The 14,727-nt window shown below is 44.9% G+C and overlaps 1 long non-coding RNA gene across 1 annotated transcript; it reads left to right on the top strand.

Annotated features, from left to right (window-relative positions):
- Positions 1 to 7,452: 7,452 nt before the first annotated feature.
- On the top strand, positions 7,453 to 14,439 carry LOC142034833 (uncharacterized). Its single transcript, XR_012651751.1, has 2 exons — positions 7,453 to 8,119; positions 10,946 to 14,439. It is a non-coding gene; the product is annotated as an uncharacterized LOC142034833 (long non-coding RNA).
- The last annotated feature ends 288 nt before the right edge of the window (positions 14,440 to 14,727 follow it).

Here is a 14,727-nt window from a genome sequence, read left to right as displayed (position 1 = left end):
CTGAAGTCCAGCCTCCTGGAATGAGGGGAGTGGAGACTTACTGGAGGAGGTCAAAAATGTAAATTAGAATTTCAGAGCTGGAATCAGAATTGTAATTTCCATCAACCTGAGAAGCAAATGTGTTATCAAGTGTCTTGCATTTGCCAAGTGGGGACAAATGTAGTCTAACAAGGCATTGCTACTGCTAGTGTAAGTGCTGGAAGGATTTGCTCAGTTGACATACATTACTGTTTTCTTCTATGTGACAATATTTAATAACTATTGAGGTTGCTCAACACAGCCTCACCTTCAGACTGATGCTCCTCTTATCTCTAGAGTCCATATTGGTTGGTTGTGGGTTTTTTTTGTGGTGGTGGTTTTTTTGTTTTTTTTTTTTTTTATAATCTACATTTCAAAAGATAGCTGAGGGGGAACGACCAAATGCTGCCTGTTAGATGTGAGTAAAAGGCCAAGCAAGATTGTTTTGCATCTGCCATTGTGAAATTGTCCCTCAGATCTTGACACAAAGGTTGTCCTTTCTAGCAGGTAAGGTACTAGCTCCAGCTAGATAATTGTCTGTAGGAGTGACACCAGTGACATTGCCCTTCTTCCTTGGAGGTGACTAGACTGGATCTGTGGAAACTCTGTTTCTAATAAAGTAAGTATCATCTATGAACTTTTGTAGTAATCTTCATCTCATTTAAGATTTGAATGAAGTAAAACAGTTTGACTAAACAGATAGCTAGGTAAAGGAAGGACATGCTTCCAGAGAAGTACAGTTTAAGGGGAGCTGATGTGGCCTCCATCATGGAATCCATGTTGACTTCTCTAGTCTGACTTCCAGCTTCGGTAATAAAGCCCTAGCACTTAGACCTATATAGCAACTATATGGGTTGGAAATGCCATTTTATACATGAGGATCGAGCTGCATTTCACTGTTTGCTCATATGCAAGAGCAGCTTGCTTTATGACACTTCCCAGGGTAGGAAGCCTCTGAGGTGAATGCATTTTTGAGATGGCTAGGCCATGCTGTGCCTTTTACAGTAATTACCTGAGGGTAACAAGTAGCAGAATCAAACATCATTAAGAACTAGAGAACTAGTTAAAGGGACTGCATACAAACTGTCCTAGTAAGCAGCATGTGCCTTTTCTACTCTCCACTAGAGCGGGGAAGAAACAAAGGCAAGGCTGGTGCTTGCTGTTAGGTTTGCCTGAAGCTTTGCCATCAGTTAAGTACTGTATCTGCTCTGCTTTTTTAACTTAGCAGGAGCTTTTCTCAATGCAGCAGCATATCGGGGTCAACTTCCAAGAAACCTGAGCTCTGCTGTTGTTCAGTTGTACATGCCCCCTCCCATGGTCCCAGCTGCAGGAGGAATCTATTGACCACAGAGCTTTGAGCCAGTCTTTCTGGTCAGTACTTTCCTGACATCATGTTCAGGCCATGCTTTCTCTGAATCGGTAGGAGCCGATGCATCAGAATAATGCTTTACTGTACAGAAGTTTTCAAAAGTACATAAGGGGGTGGGTCAACTGAATTATTTCCTTCCCCTTTTTCTAGGCTGTTAAATGCTAAGTAATTCCTAATGCAAAGGGGAGAAATTTACTACTTTGGGGGAAGAAAGTATATCCTGTGCTAATGAGAGAACCTTGCACTGGGGCAGTAATAGGCTAGCTTTGTCTTGCAGCCACTGCACTAGCATTGTTGCAGCCAATCCCTTTTTCCCCTTAAAGTGTTGTTGAGAATTCTTAGCATCTGATTCTGGGTAATAGATTTTGCCTGATGCCTGGCTATGCCATGCATGGTTTCTGTTTTTTATTTCACCAAGCTTTCAGCTATGTAGAGTAGGAATCACAGCTGTAGTGTCAGGCAGGCCCATCCAAAACATTTAGCCTGAGTCCTGTCTACTATAGCATCTGAGATCAGGCACAGCCCAAAGCTTCAGGCCCTGCAGAGGTGTTCTGGGGCTCTGTTCCTGCTTTTTCAGGCCCTGCAGAGGTGTTCAGGGGCTCTGTTCCTGCTTTTTCACCAGCACAAATCAATTGAAGTATTTCTGTGAGGCTGCCTTATTTTTCCAGATAAACTATTAACAAGCCGGGGGGGGCAGAAGCTGTCCAGGGCTTATTTTCTAATATATGGGAATGGATTCCTGGTTAAAATTCATGTATGTAAATTAGGTGTAGCTTTGTCTTGCATCTTTATCAGTCATGCTGATGTGGAGGCCAGCTGAGAGTAAGCAGCCTGTTACCAATTCAGACTGTCCTTTACATTTTGCTGCTAGGCAGCATGGAGTTATGCATTGACAGAGCCCACTCAGGTTACATTAATGTTGTTGGAATAATGTGTACTTGCTGTTTCTTTCATAGCTATTGTGAAGGCTGCAGACTGAAGCAACAGGGAGAGGTTTGTGGACTGTAGGGGGTAATTAAGCATCAAAGTAAAAATATTACTCAATAGTTAAAAGCCCTTTGTGTTTGGCAACACTGAATTTTGACGTAGGATTCTACTGCTTCTCAAAGTGAGTTTATGCTCCTTAAGAGAACAAAACAGCAGACTTTCTCCTGGAACATGGTGCTGAGACAGGGAACCAAAGAAACCTTAGCAGATAGAGTAGATATATGAATGTGGATAGGAATTGTTTAATAATTATCTAGCTTATAATGAAGTTAAAGAAGTTTCAGTAGAGGTAGACATGGCCCAAGGGGATGAGAAGTGATGTTTAACACTTGCATTGTTGAGGCTGGCTGGGACAGGAGATAGTCCCTGATAAGAAGCAGCAGTGACTCCAAGAACCAGCCAAGACCGACCTTGTGATTTGGACAAATGCCAAGGGACAACTGAGTCTGCGCAGGGACAGAAGGTTAAGAGCTCACCGTGAAGAAGACATACAGCCTTCATCTTCACGACCACCAGACGACCACCACAAGGAGGCACTGCGCAAGCGCAGTTGAGAGGAGACTATGGAAATGACTTCCTAGAGCTAATTTTAATATGAAGTGGGGATAGGTAATGCCTATGTATAGGCGTATTGCGAAACTCTATGTATATGTAACACTTGACTGTATAAATTTAAAGTGAACTGCCAAATCAGGCGCACACGACTTTGGTGGGACTACCTCCCGTGCTGCCTAGCGCTGAATGAACATACCTACTTTACAATCTCACGGATTGTGGAGTCTGTTTTCCGCACATCAGTGCAGTGCATCTACATCTAAAATGTTTGTGCAGTGCCTCTGATGCCTTTCTCCTAGGTATACTAGACCCTTCCCACATAAGGGGGTGAGACTGAACCGTGTTGTCACTCTTTTTCCCTCCTTGGTCCAGTTCCTTGCTCAGAACTCTTTAACATGCAAGCACAGCTGCTGCTGCTGATATTGGAAACACCTGCATGGCATTAATGTTGAAGACTGATATGCTGGAAGAGTCCACATGCTAGAAACTCCAGCTGGGTTTGTTTAGCCTGGAGAAGGCTAAAGCAGTAGGGGGTGGGGTATAATTGAGAATCCCCTTTAATACAGCTGCCAAATTTATGTCAGTTTTTACTACAACCTGAGCATGCAGGATGGTGCCAGCACACTGCTTTTTCCACCTCTGACTCTGCATCCTAATTTGTAGACTCACAGGGTAATTGGTGGTGGTGGTGGCTGTTTGCTGTGGAACACCCTTTACATTCCTGATAGGTTATGGATGGCAGCTTCTGCTCAAAAAGGAGGTGAAGGGAGGCTTGCTCTCCATGCTATAATGTAGAGATTTTTAAATGCAACTACTAGCAGAGCCTTGTAGTCGTTATGCATTGTAAATGAGCTTCTTTGAGGCTCGCTATAAAAGAATATTAAAGTGGCAAATCCATTTAACATGTAGGAAGCAAAGGAAGAAGACAGCAGCTGGGATTCCCACAGCAGGCTCTGTTCTGATTGGGCTGTATAGAGATCTCCCTTGTTCTTTCCTGCTCGGGGTTGGGGGGGTGCTCTATAGCCTGCATGCCCTGCCTTGCCACTTCACTTTGTCATTATTGTTTGGAAAGGGACTTTACTGCAAAAGTGCATCTTTAATTTATTGGAACTCCAACTTGCCTACCTCATTCCTTCAAAGGAGTGGTAACTCCCTGCTTATGGGACTGATGGCAGAATTTGATGTGTGTGTTACTGTGGCACAGGGCTTCCAGAAGGAAAAGCTGAATTCCAGTGGGGATGCAGCATTGTCTGGCTGGGGTCTTTCTCTACGCAGCCCCACAGCAGAGCAAAGATTCATGAGGCTTCACTGATTTATAGAGAGTGCCTGAGCCTTTTTTACGCTGGGACTGGGGCAAGCTGACTAAAGGACTGTGGACTCTGGCAAGCATGTTGTGCTGGCACTGCCTAGATTACAAGGGTCAGTCATACACCAATTACACTAAATGGTGGATCTCAAAAAACTTTACAGGTATGATTGATCCTTCTCTCCTGTTCCCCTTTTGCTTGAGGCTAGATATTACTGCCCCTAGTTTATGAGTTGTTTCTGGTCCTAGGTAGATCAGGAGCATTTTTGTGTACAGGCTGGAGGCATCTCAGCCATAGACAGTGTCTGTTTGCCAGACCAACTGCTCCTTCCCTGTGAAAGGAGACTGACAAGGGCTTGATTGTGGCTTGGGATGGTAGGGATTTCTTCAACAACGTTATCTTTTGCAGCAACTTTATTCTGCTGCCTTAGACTGGCTTTTCTGTGGGTGCCTTAAATTTGAAATGTTCCTTTTGAATTCTGTAAAGTTGTATGTATTTCGGTACCTGACCTACTAATACTGCTGATGAGCAGTAATGACTACATGTATAGGGTTTTGCTGAAGTAGTTTACTCTTTAAAATCCTCCCTCTGCATTTGGATCCATACACAAAGAGTTATTTCCTTGCAGATCTGAAGCCATTTGTAAGAGAGCAGCTTATTCATGGATGCAATTAGAACACTTGTCTGACTCATTACTAGAGTTAATGGTAAATCAAAGAAATATTCAGTATGTTCCTATAATTATTCTTGGTGATTTGCTGGATTGTTTTCATTTGGGGTCTGGTGTCAGTTTTATTTTGCTGATATTATGAATAAAAACCTTGCGCATAATCTGTAATGATCCAACTTGGTAGAAAATGCCTATGAATTCACCTGGTTCACAAGACAGATAATGCGAGCTGAGGCTAAGCAGTGATGGGTAAGGGCTTTGTCCTCCTCTCCCTACATTGTTGTGGGTGTTTGCTGGCTCTCCTTTAGAATCTTAACTATGATCCTGAGACTGTAAAAGGACTGTTCAGACTCTCCAGGTTTTGTGCAGGGATTCTTTAGCACGAGTTGCACTACACGCCTTTCTTTGCTGAAGTTGTATGTTAAGCATTTGGCTTGGATCACAGTGGTGTCTGCTGAAGGTGATGAACTTGATGGAATGTTAATTGTTTGGAGTATAGGTAACAGCTTTTCTTGAACAGGTAGTAAGAACAAACACTTTCTCAGAAAAGAGGTGAGAAGGGCTTTCCTAAAGAGATTTCAAGACTTGTGCTTACAGACTCTGCAGCACTTCCAGACAGGTGGGGGAATGTGTGTAGGAGCTACTTACAGGGTAAGGCCAGAAGGTGTGGAGGCCGGGGGTAGAGTACAGGCTCTGTTCTTCTGGGGTGGCAGAGGCAGCTGGAGACTGTTCTGCAGTTCAGAGGTGAGTTCATAAGGTACGATGTTGGACTCCTATAAGAATGCCTGCACATTGGGTCTTTGCTTTAACAAGTTATTCACTGGTGAAGCACAGCAGTGCATTTTCCAAAGGTCAAAAAATCCTGATTTCTGTGGTGGCAGTGTGACTGTATCCTGCAAAAGCTGCTGGAGCAAAGTGAAATTGTGTGGATTGTCACTTGTGCTGCCCATCAGACTTTATGGGCACTGCAATAGAGAGAACAGCCAACACACAAAGGAGGCTGATTGCTACTCAACCACCTCTCCCAGAAGCAATGGCCTGAGTTTAGGAGTCACTTAAGAAAGCAGGGAAGCAGTTGGTGCTGACAGTCCTTCCAAGCGTTTGTGTGTCAACTAATCTCTTCATCCTGTCCTGGGTAGGAATAACAATGTCTCTTGCTTTGCCTTTTGCCCAAAGCATGGAGATAGTCCATCTTCAGTTGCAGCTAACTGCTGGGCAGCAGCAAGATGAGGGCTGAAGATGGAATTTTATTCCTTGCAGTCTATGAAAAGGCCAGCATCTGAGACAGGTAATTTTAGCCTTGGACCAGTGTATTACCAGGAGGTTACAGAAAAGAGGAGAGTGGTGCAGTTTATCTCAAGTCATACACACATTAGACTCTGAACTCATTCTTATCTATGCAGGTTCATCTCGATTGGAAAGGATGTGCTATTTATTATGTGCCTACCAGCAGCTTATAAGCCTTAGCTTAGACTTGAAAAGCATCAATTCTTGTTTGCTTGTTTCTTTGATGTAAAGAGCACTTCTGCAAAGCAGTTCCTTGTTCTGCTGTGGAGCAAAGACATTCACAGCTCATCAGGCTTTGAGCCTTTAATGTTGAGAACGCTGGAATGATAGTGTTTGTCATGCAACAGGTACTTATCGTTGCAGGCACATGAGGGAGGGCAGATTCTGCAGGCTGTGACTTACTCCCGTGTTGAGTGCTGCTGCAACATCTAATTGAAAAAAAAAAAAAAAAAAAGCTTTCAGTGTATGATTTACTGTAAATTTCAGATTTTTAGCAGAACACAATGTCTTTTTCCCTAAAGCAGGATGCAAAGCAATCGTACCTTCATGTACCTGATCAAATCAGTAGGCAGGCTCTCCCTTCTATGTTGTTTGCTGCCATGCCTGCTACTGCACTTGGCCCTTAGAGAGGTAGGAGATCTGAATGCAACTCAGGATAGGCATCTGGCCTGACATGGACTTTTGATGTTAAGGTGACATGCAGCCTGCCTGCAGAGGAATAATTTGAATACTGAAGTTGCTGTTGGAAGTCAAAAAGTTGCAGGAGAAACTGTTGCTGGGATTTTTTTAAAATTTTTTTTATGAGCTGCAAGTCTGGTTATTGCAGGCTTTGAAATGAAGTACTTAGTTATGCAAAGATTTTACAAGTCCTTTCTGTGAAAAGCAACCTGTGGTCTGACTGGGTTTTTTTCTCCTTCCCTGATCAGTACCCAATTCCTGGGTGAAAAGTACAGAAGAAAGGCTGTGCTCAGTTGGACCAAGCTGCACAGTGAAACAGCTCTTTCCTTCCAGTTCTCTGTGGGGATGGTACCCTACAATTTGAAAGCTGGCTTCCCTATATCTGCCGAACAGTGCTACTGTTCACAAAAAAAAATAAAATTGTTCAGATGCACAGCTAATTCTTCTGACTCTCTGGAGTACTAGCTGTCCTGGCTCGTTGTGCCTACCATGCAAGGGTTCATGTTCCCATCAGACAGGATGGGCATGTAGCCAGTACACTCGTGCTCATTACAGTCCTTTCTGTTTCTGTCCAGTCACAGTGTAATGAAAGGGTTAACTTTGTTCATGAAATCGCACGTGGGGGTAGGGACATTCTTCGCTTATCTAAAACCACGAGTATCCGGTTAAGAAAACAACTGCATACTGATGATTAACGTATGTAGAAAGACGTTTTACAGAGCATGAGTGGGACTTAGGTCACCTAAAGGACAGCTGAGGAAGACTTCGGCCTTCATCCAGCAACCACCAGAAGGCAGATTACGACCACCTAACAACTGATGGCGCAAGCGCACACAATGCCAAAGATACCAGCCACCACGTGTACAGGAACTAGAGACTGTATAAAGAAAGAGACTCTTCCCCATTTTCGGGGCGAGCTTTTGGCGGAGCACTGTCTCCCCGGCCGCCCAGTGCCGTTTTGCTCTCTTATCGCTTGCTAATAAATTCAATCTTTTATTTAATACAAATTGGCTCCTCCAATTTGTCACGAGCGTCTATAACAAACTTGGTGCCGTGACTCGGATGCAGGTTCTTTGGTGCGGACCCTCGCAAGCGGTGGGCGCCCTACCCCGCATAGCCCCGTCTTGAGGACGTGCCGCGGCCACACCCTGGACCCACGAACCCCTTTAAATTACGATAACTGAGCAAAAGAACCTGCAGGACCCCTTAAATTTTGTGCACGAAGACCAAGCGAAGACCCAGGAGCGGGTGAGTATATGAGGTGTGAGCCGTTTGGTTGGGGTGGTTATCCCGAGGTGCGGCTGTGTGAGCGGTCTCTCTGAGATCACGCGAGTGCGGACCCTCCCGTAGTGCAGTTCTCGTAGCCCGCGAGGGAGCGAGTCACGACCGAGGGGAAGTGAGTGTGTGTGTGGATAAGGGCACCTCGGAAGATGGGGCAGAGGAAAAGCAAGCCCTCTGGACCCGTGGGGACGGGGAAGAAAGATAAGTTACCAGACGTACCCCCAGATAGTCCCCTAGGCCTGATGATAAGATATTGGGACAGTTCACCAAGGAGAAAGGAAAAGATGATTAATTATTGTATTGAGATTTGGGGTGGGAAACCTCTCAGCAATCCTCATGTACTCTGGCCCGTGTTCGGGTCCTCTGAGGATTGGGTGTGTCAACAATTAAATATATGAGTAAACAATAAGAGACCACCAGCCAGCCCAGAGGAGAGTGAATATGCTGCCTTATGAATTCCCCAATCCTGGGAACCGTCATTCCTCTTTGCCTTAAGGGAAAACAGACCAGATAAACCTCGAAAAGATGATGAGGACCCCCTTTGGCCCCCTCCCTATGCCCCTCAGGCCCCTCCGCCTCAGGACCCACCCCAAGGTCAGGAAATAGCCCAGGCCCAGGAAGGGTCCGATTCGGAACCTGATTCCCCGACCCCGGCACCCCCTCCCAGAAGGTCTGCACGTAATAGAATAAGGCGAGGAGAGGAAAGATTGTTTCCTCTTCGGGAAATGTTAGTGCCTGGTGGGGATGGACAGGGGTGACCGGGAACAGGGTATGTGGCAGTTCCCCTTAATACAGAGGATGTAAGGGAATTTAAGAAGGAAATGGGGAGTTTGTTAGATGATCCCCTGGGGGTAGCCGAGAGGCTGGATCAATTCTTGGGACCGAATTTGTACACGTGGGATGAATTACAGTCTATCCTGGGCATATTATTTACCGTAGAAGAAAGGGACATGATTAGAGGGGCTGGGATGAGAGTGTGGGACCAGCAACATCAGGCTGGCCCGGCGGCAGATCAAAAATGGCCCTTAAATCGGCCAAACTGGAATAATCAGGATCCGGCTCACAGGAATAATATGTCAGACTTGAGAACAATTATAATTCAGGGGATACGGGAATCTGTTCCCCGAGGACAGAATATAATAAAGCCTTTAGTGAGCAGCAGAAAAAAAATGAGACCCCAACAGAATGGCTTGAAAGGTTAAGGAGAAGCTTCCAGTTATATTCTGGGGTAGATCCTGCCACTCCTGTGGGACAAGCGTTGCTGAAAACTAAGTTCGTGGCCAAATCGTGGGGAGATATTAGGAAGAAGTTGGAGAAAATTGAGGACTGGCAGGAGCGGGGGTTGGATGAATTACTTAGAGAAGCTCAGAAAAGGTGTATGTGAGGCGAGAAGAGGAAACTGAAAAGCGGCAGACTAGGCTGCTGGTTGCAGCGGTAAGAGAAGGACAGAAGGGTGTGATAAGGAGACCCGGTAGGCCTGGTGGGGGAGTTAAGGAAAGAATCGAGAGGAGAGGAGATAAAGCCGTAGAATGTTTCTATTGCAGGAAAAAAGGACACATGAAGAGAGAATGTAGAAAAAGGATTCAGGATGAAAAAGCGTTCCGGGAGGATTAGCGGGGTCAGGGGCTCTATGTGCTGAGGACCCCTGGTAAGAAAGAACCCTTGATAACTTTAAAAGTGGGTCCTCAGCGCCAGGAGGTGACCTTTCTTGTAGATACCGGAGCCGAAAGGTCTACTGTACAATCATTACCTCCGGGATGTAAAATATCCGGGGATAAAGTTAATGTAATTGGAGCAAAAGGGGAACCTTTTAGGGTCCCCGTTATAAAAGATGTGGCGGTGGAATCAAGTTGCAGATACGGAATCGGAATGCTGTTGTTAGTACCTGAAGCGGAATATAACCTATTAGGTAGGGATTTAATCGTAGAAATGGGGATTCAGGTGGACATGGAAAAGGAAGAGTTAAAAATCAGGCTTTGTCCCCTTACAGAGGTGGAGGAGAAGCAAATTAACCCCGAAGTGTGGTATACTCCCAAAACAGTTGGAAAACTGGATATTGAACCGTTTGAGGTGGTTATTAAGAACCCCGAGATTCCAGTGAGAATTAAACAATATCCCTTATCTAATGAAGGGAGAAGGGGACTAAAACCTGAGATCGAGAGACTATTAGGAAAGGGGGTACTCAAACCCTGCATGTCCCCTTTTAATACCCCGATTTTACCAGTAAAAAAATCCGAGGTTGGTGCATGACCTAAGGGAAATCAATAAACGGACTGTCAGCCGGTTCCCGGTAGTGGCAAACCCACGCACCCTATTGAGCCAATTGGGGCCCAAGAACCAATAGTATAGTGTAATAGATCTTAAGGATGCATTCTGGTCATGCCCTCTAAAGGAGGAATGTAGAGATTATTTTGCCGTCGAGTGGGAAGACCCAGACACTCATAGGAGACAGCAATTAAGGTGGAGTGTACTTCCCCAAGGGTTTACGGAATCCCCAAACTTATTTGGACAAGCCCTGGAACGGATTCTACAGGAATACCAGCTACAAGATGGGGTCATGCTAGTACAGCATGTGGATGACTTATTGTTGGCAGGAGAAAATCAAAAGACAGTCAGAAAAGAAAGCATACGGTTGTTAAATTTCTTGAGCCTTCAAGGCCTCAAGGTATCACGGTCGAAACTACAGTTTGTGGAAGAGGAGGTAAAATATTTAGGACACTGGATAAACAAGGGGACTAAGAAGTTAGACCCCGAACGAGTAAATGGGGCCCATTCTTGTTTTACTTGCCACAGAAACTGCTTTCCGGACTGCAGAACGAGGATGGACGCACGCCTTGCGAATTAAAGGACCTTTACCCAGAGATCAGTGGGAAGTAGCAAAGACTTCAGAGGACTTACTTAAAACTAGTGATAAGGAAGAAAAAGGAACTGCATGAATGAATGAATCCTTTTGGAAGAACGGTAAAACCTAGTTTATACCAGTGGTTCCAGGTATCACCTGGAGATAATTTACAGGTGGTGAACTTTACTCCTTGCCGTACAGAACGGATACCTCATCAAACCAGCGGGGCTGGTATATATATAAATTAGCGGGAACTCCTCAGTACTTACCTTTTTGTTGTGAAGTGGAGACTGAAGTCCCTAGACCACCAGAATATTTTAGCGGGATTCCGTGTTTAAAGCATCGTAACCACAACCATTGGAGTTGGGTGTTTTGTAACTGTGTAAAGTACGGTCAGAAATGGTATTGCAGTTCTAGAAGGAGACATTATTATTGTATGAAGTGTCGAGAGTACCAATTCCCCCGTGGAGACCAATTGAATAGAGTGGAAATTAATAGACTAATTTGTGGGTGGGAATTATTAGTACCTGAAACCTGGGAAGTATATGAGAACGATTGGCCTGAAACTATAAGGCGGTGTGCTATCAGATTCATGTGGAAGCAAGCTAGACGTATCACTAGAATGGCTTCTGCTCTTAAATAAAATTTGTGTAAGGAATGCTGGTGGACACACTGTAGGAACAGCCACCCATTTAGGGACGGCTGTACACAGTGTACCCAAAGGAGAAGGGGACTAAACACGTCTGCCTTACGGGGCAGGGGGGTAGCTATGGGAAATCCCTAACCAACCCGAAGCTCCTATAACCCTGAATCCTGCGAGTGTCTTGTCATTTCCCAGGTAATATAAAATATTCTGCACAGTTCCCGGGGAGGAGCTAAATCCCGTAAGGGCTTTGCAAGTGGAAAACACGCCCTTAAGAAGTACGACTGCTGCCGAGAAGATGAGGAACCTCGCTGCTCCAGGCACCGGAGTAGGCGAAGTAGGCAGAGGCATACGGAAAAGGGCGTGTGAGTACACCGTGAGATCATCGGTGGGTAATAGCGAGAAACAGACACTTGGAGAGGAAGAATGGACTCTGGGAGCCCGACCGGGTATGCCCTGGCAAAGAGATAATCAGGAATTGACATCGATACCTATTGGTGTTCCTTGGGGAACCCCACCAGCAATCCATGTTTGGATGATGTTACTGTGGTGTTTGCTTGTTGGGCCTACGGTATCTGGCAATGTCAGCCATCAACCCTTCAAATGGTCACTAATACAATTAGAACACTCAGTTGTCATACAAAACAGAATTACCTCGGGCGCTCCCTCTTTCACGGCACACTTAAGTTCCCTAGTAAGGTCATACCATGGATGGGCCCCCATTGATGAGAATACTCGCAAGTATACAGTTCAGCGTAAAGCCTTTTATATGTGTCCAGCTAATAATCCAGGAAAAGGATATTGCAATCACCCAGCTGAATATTACTGTGCATATTGGGGCTGTGAAACAATAGCATCAGAATGGGCACCAGGGGGAGGAAAAGACCAATTTTTAACTGTAGGATGGGGACCGCCAGGATGTCAAAAACCCACCTATGGGCCTCAAGGTTCGGTTCGGGGAGGCACATGTTGGCATATTTATCTTAACATTTCGAAACCTGAGGATCTAGGATGGACTATAGGGAGAACTTGGGGAATCAGGTTTTGGGAACCAGGCACTGATACAGGGGGAATAATTTTAATAAGGAAGGAGCCGGTGCCCAGTGAACCGTCTGGTGTGGGACGGGACCAAATCCAGTCATAGCAGAGGAAGGTGATAGTAACAGTATTGTACATACTGTTACAATCTTTCGTAACATAAACGTCACTGAAAATAACACCCTGGGCGTATCAACAAAAATCAAACCCTTGACTCTTGCACCCGAAGTCAGCCCATTGTGGGATATGCTTCAAGCCAGTTATCAGGTACTGAATGCCACCTACCCTAATGTAACTGAGCATTGTTGGTTATGTTACAACATTCGGCCACCCTTTTATGAAGCTATTGGGGTGGACAGTAGATTTAAGAAGGCCAACAGAACAAATCCAGCTCAGTGCTTGTGGAATAAGGAATCTGGACGTAAGCAAGGGATAACAATGTCCCAAGTATCGGGAAAAGGAAAGTGTATAGGAAATGTCCCAAAAGACAAACAACACCTGTGTAACACAACTCGCAAATCAGGAGAAATAACAGCTGAGTGGTTAATTCCTGCAGATAATACTAAGTGGATTTGTTCCCAAACTGGGGTTACACCTTGTATATCCCTAAAGGTCTTTAATTGGACAACTGAATATTGTATACAAGTAGCTGTGATACCTAGGCTTCTTTACCATCCCGAAGATTTCGTTTATGACTATCAAACTACTCAGGCCCATCACATACAAAAACGTGAGCCCTTTACAGCCCTCACGGTGGCAACCCTCATGGCAGTCGGAGCTGCTGGAGCTGGTACAGGAATAACCTCCCTCGTACAACAAAATCAAAAATTTCAATCCCTAAGGGTAGCAGTCGACGAGGATTTAGCTAGGATAGAAAAAGCCATGACAGCCCTAGAACAGTCTGTTAGGTCTTTATCAGAAGTAGTATTACAAAAGAGATGGGGCTTAGGCCTAATGTTCATGCAGCAGGGGGGGTTATGTGCAGCCCTACGGGAGGAGTGTTGTGTATATGTTGACCATACTGGAGTAGTTAGAGATACAATGGACAAGCTACGGGAGGGGTTAGAAAAACGAAAAAAAAGACTGGGAAGCACAACAGAGCTGGTATGAGTCTATGTTTAATTATTCACCCTGGTTAACCACCCTATTGTCAACTATTGCAGGACCTCTTATTTTGTTGATCTTATTTTTGACTTTTGGGCCATGCATTTTTAATAAGTTGATTGCTATTGTTAAAGGGCGCTTGGAAGCTGCACACTTAATGCTGCTACAAAAGCAATATGAACAAATCAGGGACGGAGGAATTACTCCTATCCTCGGGCGGTCAAAAGAAGCATTGGATCGATTTAATGAACAAAATCAGGATAAAATAGAAAAGGGGGGATTGTAATGAAAGGGTTAACTTTGTTCATGAGTATCCGGTTAAGAAAACAACTGCATACTGATGATTAATGTATGTAGAAAGACATTTTATAGAGCATGAGTGGGACTTAGGTCACCTAAAGGACAGCTGAGGAAGACTTCGGCCTTCATCCAGCAACCACCAGAAGGCAGATTACGACCACCTAACAACTGATGGCGCAAGCGCACACAATGCCAAAGATACCAGCCACCACGTGTACAGGAACTAGAGACTGTATAAAGAAAGAGACTCTTCCCCATTTTCGGGGCGAGCTTTTGGTGGAGCACTGTCTCCCCGGCCGCCCAGTGCCGTTTTGCTCTCTTATCGCTTGCTAATAAATTCAATCTTTTATTTAATACAAATTGGCTCCTCCAATTTGTCACGAGCGTATATAACAACAGTCCATGCAGCAAACAGATTTCTGGATGCTCTGGCTTTATCCACTAATGAAATCTGAGACTGTCTGGGCATCTCCCAAGCAACCTCTGAATTCTCTTCCCTGTGAACCAAAATGTCCAGAAATACTAATGCTGCATCATTACCAAAGAGTTTCCATGCATGCATCTTGCACATGTGTACAGCACAATCACCTGTGTTCATGTGTATGTACCGGGAGTTTCCAAGCTAGCTGACGAAGACATATCTGCAAA

Source organism: Buteo buteo, chromosome 9 (genome assembly GCF_964188355.1).
Source record: "Buteo buteo chromosome 9, bButBut1.hap1.1, whole genome shotgun sequence".
NCBI lineage: Eukaryota > Metazoa > Chordata > Aves > Accipitriformes > Accipitridae > Buteo > Buteo buteo.
This window is presented reverse-complemented; position numbering and strand designations above follow the sequence as displayed.